Below are 6,779 nucleotides of genomic sequence, written 5' to 3' on the forward strand. Positions count from 1 at the left end.
TGATTGTATCTGACAGTCCTTATTTTGTACTACTGAGCTGTGTTCCTTTACTGAGACTGATTCTAAAACTGAGACTGTGGGAAGTAGTCATCTAACCAACATGCCTCTTCTAGCTAAGTTGGGGTCCAACCTATAACCCCGGTTGGAAGGGTATCAGTACCGTGCCACGGGTAAAGACCTCTTTTATGGAGTCAGTCCTATCTAATGGGTGACCCCTAGGATCAGGCCTATGTATATATAATTTACTAACGGATGATCCCTGAGTATGTCAGTCCTATTTAGCGGGTGACATCTCATGCCTACACTGGTAATGTAGTTCTGTGCTAAATCCTACTCCCAACTGGAACTTAGGGATTGCTCCTAGGGATCTCAGTCCTCTCTAATAGGTGAGCCCCCATCCCTAGGTCCGCTCGGTGCTAAATCTTACTCCCAACTGAAAGACTCTGAACTAATTCTTTTTCTTAAATTGTACTAGACTGAGTTCAATCTGTTACTGATCATACTGATCAACTAAATTAAGTTGAGTTCACTTAGTTCTGAAGACTGACGGAATACTATTGAATCTCGTTATCTAACTAAATGATACTGAGTTCTCAATTGATTGCTGTAATATTACAGAGGTCTGAACTGAACACTTGGATACTACTAAGATCTGAGCTGAGTACTGAACGGAAGCTGGAATGCTGATGATACTTAGATTACCGAGATTTCTTAAGTTCTGTAACTGACTGAGTTCTAAGGATCGTGTCCTGACTGAGATTATCTTGAAAACTGACACGGGCTCAAGACTTCCATCTAATCTGTCGAGTATAAATACCCCCAGGACTCGATAACATAAAAGTAAAACATAACCATTCTTGAATAATCATGACCATGGACTTCCATTCACTGTTAAATCATTAAAGTGTCTTTTCAAGAACTTGGAAATCATAAACATATGATAGTATAAGGAGACATGCTATTGGCTCATACTCCATTCAACAAGGTCTCGCAACAAACAATTAACATGCATTAAATAACACATAATTGGAGAATTTCATGCTAACATGTCACAATTCATTCACTAAGTCTTTTCAACAAACACTTGACATGCATGGGCCTATACATAATTGGGGATTTATAGTCAACATTCTATAATGGCTCTAATTCCTTCACATAAGCATTTTATCAATCATAGGTGAACATGCTTTGGTTATTCAATAATTTCTATATTTAATTGACATAAACACATCACTTAACATGTAACTTGAAGAGGGTTTACCATGAACATCATATAAATATCACATACTACGATCAAAGCTTGAAACTTTGTAACCAAAACATGAATTAAAACTCAATAATAACATGAACTTCAACTTCAATTCACATAAATCATGAAAACTCATAATATAATATCTTTGAATTTAGAAAAGGATTCATGAACTTCTTAGGTGGAAGGAACCTAAGAATCAAAATCCGCATACCTTAGAAGACTGATTCTTGAAGGTTCTTGCAGAAATCCTTAGTCTTGTTCTTGATTTTTTGGCTAGGGTTCTTGACTTCTTGAGAGAGAAAATATTTTGATTTGGGGAAAAATTTATGAATAATGAAGTATTCTCGTTATTTAGGGTATAAATACCTTATATAGACTAATTTGGAGTTTTAGGAAATCACCAATTGGTCCTTGAAATTTAAAAATGGAATCTAAAAAATCTCAATTTTACATTCTGGCGCTACGCACCATAATCGCACCAGCTTACTAGAAATTGGATAATTGAGAAATTGAGCCTTGGCGCGACGTAGTGGAAATCGCATTGCCATCTTGGTTACGAACTGAAAAGACACTGCGACATGGTGTAATCCCGGAGGCTTACTGAATTTTGATGATAACCATTTTGGCTGGCTCCACGATGCGCTAAAGTACCAGGAGGTACACTGTCTCACTAAAATAGCTCTAAATCTTTGCCCGAGCATCGAATTTGGGCGAAGTTAGTATCGATGGAACACTCATTTGATTTACCACGTGATAAAATGTCAAAATCTTACAAATTTAACATAAAATAAAATATATTCATCTTTGAAGCAAGATCTTTGATGTTCTAGAGACGAATTTGAACTAGGAGAAGTGAGGGATAATACAGTTATGCTCCTGAATATCTGTTGCAATAGATGAAGTGCTTTTTGGGATTGATGTTACAGTACTAAATCATCTTTGAAGATCATTCCAATAGATGAGTGACATATTGCAATAGATAATTAACCTGTTGCAACAGGTTAGTAATCTGTTGTACCAGATATTTTCCTTGTTGCAACAGACAACACTTCTATTGAAATCATGTTCATTTTCTATTGTAATAGGTTACTAATCTGTTGAAATAGATATTTATCATGTTGCATGATAACTAATCTGTTGCAACAGATGTGTCAAATATTGCAACAGATGATCCATCTGTTTAAACATAAATCCAACATATTAGTCTTTCATTGAAATAGATGTCTCATCTATCACAATAGATGATTTATCTGCTTAAACAGATGGATCTTATATTGGATTCATGATTGGGTTCTATCCATTGTTGGAAAACATCAACACAATAGCAGTTACCCAGATGACAAATTCAACTAAAAATCATAATTTGACTTACCAAGGTTTCCTATGAAGTAATGTCAAAGTGGAAAGTGATGTTTGAAACAAAATTTAACCTAAGAAATTGGTCAAATAGCAATAGTAGCGGTGACAACAACAACAACAAATGGTCAACAAGAAGAAGATGAAGATGATAATAAAGTAGAAGATGATGATAATAAAGCAGAAGATGATGAATGAAGCAGCAACAATAATAAATGACAAAAATTGTTAAGAGAGAAAAAACAACAATGGGTGAGAAGAGAGAGAAAGACACATTTTTCCCCTTCGTTTCCATTATATAGGCTAACATTTGGATCAAAGTATAAATTTTAAAACTTATGAGTTATTTTCAAAATTTCCCAACTTTCTTAATCCATAATAAAGTAATTATCACCTCCATGTAATAATTAAGACTTGTGTCACCTACACCTCATTTTAAAATTCTTTTGTCACCTATAGCCCAAACCCCCAAGTTACATTGCATTTTATTTGTAAAATCAATCTTATCTGGCAGAGCATGTAAAAAACTGAGGAAAATCCCAAGAGAAATAATTGTGGGACAAGGATTAACTATGTTCCATCCTATTTTAACATTAGCTTTTTTGCTTCGTGTGAATATTTTGTGATGTTGATCTTGAATCTCAAACACTACATAGGTGAGGATGCATCCTCCTTATTAAGCCAAGTGGTGTCCTATTAATTAGCCATTTGGCATATCATTACAAGCATTTACTTAGGTTAGTTATTGGTTATTACTAAAAAAATTAAAATTTAACTATAAAAGTTTTGGATAAAACAAATTAAAAAACTGTCACAATAAAAAGAGAAGTTACCAACACCAAATATAACTCCCATAAAAAGATCGGTTGTAAATACATCTTATCTCTTTGCTCCATTTATGTTTTTTAGCATTCTCCCTCTTCATCATCGAGGGCTTTGTTTCTATTAAATTTTCTTTATTTTTGCTCTTCCAATAGAAACCATAATTACCCCTTCAGATTACTCTATCTTTTTCTATTTATATAAGAAATTTCATATGTTATTTAGAAGAGTATGCAATAACAAAGGCTTAATCAACACCAGCAAGCATTGATTCAGAAATCTCTATATCATCTGGTGTGTGGCTACCGTGGTAACAATATTAAGACTAACGCCAATAATTCTATTTTATTCAATTGGCCTATTATCTTGCTAAGTACAAGGATAAAATTTTAACATTTTTGAAAATCTTATCAATTCTTTTCTGATATGAAAGCATACCATTGTCAAGTTGCTTCAGATATTCCTGAAATTTACTTTGCTATAGACCTCATAATTCTGTGAGAATGAGATCTTGGAGAAGTTATCACCACAATTGTGCTTTACCAACACAAATAAATCTCCAATAGACATCTTGGTCAGTTCGTTTCATCCTTGTTAAATGGTTACCTGTAATAGGTATTATGTTCAGAGTAACTTCATCGACTATTTATGACGTTCATAATCAGCAAGGATTTGTCTTTTTGATACCAGTTTTCTATGGATCTTTTAATGGAAACGTTGAAATTACTATTATTTTCACAAATAGATGTGTTTAGCCCACACACCTTGCTGAATAATTGTTTTTGCAAACATTGTTATGTTGTTCACTGTTTTGGTCGATTTCACTATCTGATTCCAACCACTTTTATGATGTTCAAATAAAGCTAGATTTATTGAATTTCTTGATTATTAAAGACAATTTTAATATTAGAGGTGCAATTCAAGTATCTCTTCACGTATCTAATTGTTGTACGCAATTCTAGCAGTTCCTATACCAACACAAAATAAAGTGGTTAGTAGATTAATTTGAGCGAAAAAATGATGTTTTAATCAACATAAATATGAAATTTTCTTGGTTGAGTCCATATGAAAACTAAATTGTTGTGTTTGCATTATATATGTAACCAAAAAGTAGTATATTTGTCAATGGTTGTAGAAAAATCTGAACTAATTATTCAAGTAAATATAGTGATCACAACATGCTTTAATGCATTTGGTGCAAGTAAAATGGCACAATTGAACTTAAATTTGTTAACTGAACTCTGTTCTTTCTTAGGGCAGTTGCATCTAAAGTAAATTTTGGTACTTTTTGTTTCAAGTAAAAGTTAGTTTTCTATTAATGAATGAAGATTGAACATAATTTTGCGATTAAGTTATTAGATGTTTGTCCCATTTGGTTGTGAGTTTCTGCTATATCACACATAAATCTGTTGATACTATCTGCATACATGGTATAGTTTTAAATAATATCGTGCTTTGAAATATTACGATCATAATTTTATTAATCTATAAGAAAAATCTCTTAAATACTACTATCTTCTTATTGCATTTTTACCATACTAACTACCAACAAATACTATTGGTAGATGTGAAAGATGGGCTATGGAATGTGAATGTCACTGTGATCATCACCTACACTATAAATCCACAAGCTGCATCTCAATTTATAGAGCATTCTTTTCCTAATCTTATAAGTATTTGATAGGTAGTAATGCTTCTTCTACTTTAAAATGCATGTAAGTTACATTGCATTTTGTTTGTGAAATCAATCATATCTGACAGAGCATGTGAAAAATTGAGGAAAATTCCGAGAGAAATAACTGTGGGACAAGAATTAACTATGTTTAATCCTATTTTAACGTTACCTTTTTTTCTTTGTGTGAATATTTCGTGATGTTGATCTTCAATCTCAAACACTGCATACTAAATCTATATTAGACATAAATATGGTTGTGACTAATAACATTAATATATAAGCTTTGATTAGAGCACGATGTCATGGTTATTAAATGTAGTTGGTTAGAATGCCACATACTTCATATTCATCTAGCTTTGGGATAGAAATATAACACTTTTAAGTTTTCTGACCTAAACAATTTTAAAGATCTAACTTTTTTTGAATTATGTTGAAAGTGGATACATGTACACTTGAAGATGCTTATTTGTGTTAGATTGGTAGACAAATATATAGACTTTAAAAGATAGAAAACATTGTTTCTTGGTTCCAAGTTACTGAAGTTAATATATGTTTTATTAATCACAACATGAATTCTGTCAATAATCTTCTTAAGGAATTCATATATCCCTATCATAAAAACATCCTACCACATAGGAATAATAACGTCAATTGTGTACAGAACCCTTTGCAAAAGCCATTGTATGTTTTAGATAGTATCTCAAATTATAAAACTGCATCTATTGCAGTCCCTTACATCTAGTGACATTTAGGAGTTGTTTTACTAAACATAACTATTTAGAAAATGAACCAAGAATGTTATAGTGGTTCTACTGTAATACCCCAAATTTTCTTTAAGCCTAATTTAGACTTCAGAAGATTAAGGGATGAATTCCTAAGTGAATAATGTTTAAATCTGATAGAATTAGCTTTCCAACGATACCAATTCCGTCTAAATCTAGTATTGGAGTGAGAAGTTATGGTAGTTTTTCTGAGAGCTATCAGAACAGCCAAGGTGCGACAGGTAGGTTGACGGACCATCGAGCTTGCGACGGACCGTCGCTCAGGCCGTCGCAACCAAGCTAGTAAACTCATTCACTATCCAAGTGCGACGGTCAAGCCGACGGACCATTGAGCCAGCGACGAACCGTCACACGAATCATCATAGATTCTGTTCAGTACTTTTGTAACACCCCGCCAAAAGTCGTGCATGTATTATCTCCTAGTAGCATGCTTAAAGAGTTAAATACTAGAAAAATTTTCTAAGTGTTAAAGAGACTTAGCCTCATTTTGAGCTTCCAATCTTTGAGGATTTTTTTGACGACCTTCCTGACCTCCTTTTCTTGAAATTTTGATTGATTCGCGATGGGGAAAGTTGCTAGTACATAATGGGTGAGTTTCGAGATTCTTGGACCTCGTTTAAGGCATGTTTGGATGACCCAACCAGTAGTATCATGCGATATGTGTGCGTCGCATGGTCCATTCCACCCCTGGCAACCATGCGATGCAGCATGCGACACATGCTCCAGTCTGGCGGAGTAGAGCATGCGACGCATGCTCTGTCGTATGCACCTAGGAATTTCAGTATTTTAATCAGTCTCATTAAGGGTATATTGGAAATTTTCTACCACCTTATCAGCTTAAACACAGGATTGAATTCCAAATACACCAAAATACATTCACAATCATCCAAAT

This window comes from Capsicum annuum, chromosome 10 (assembly GCF_002878395.1).
Source record: "Capsicum annuum cultivar UCD-10X-F1 chromosome 10, UCD10Xv1.1, whole genome shotgun sequence".
NCBI classification, from domain to species: domain Eukaryota; kingdom Viridiplantae; phylum Streptophyta; class Magnoliopsida; order Solanales; family Solanaceae; genus Capsicum; species Capsicum annuum.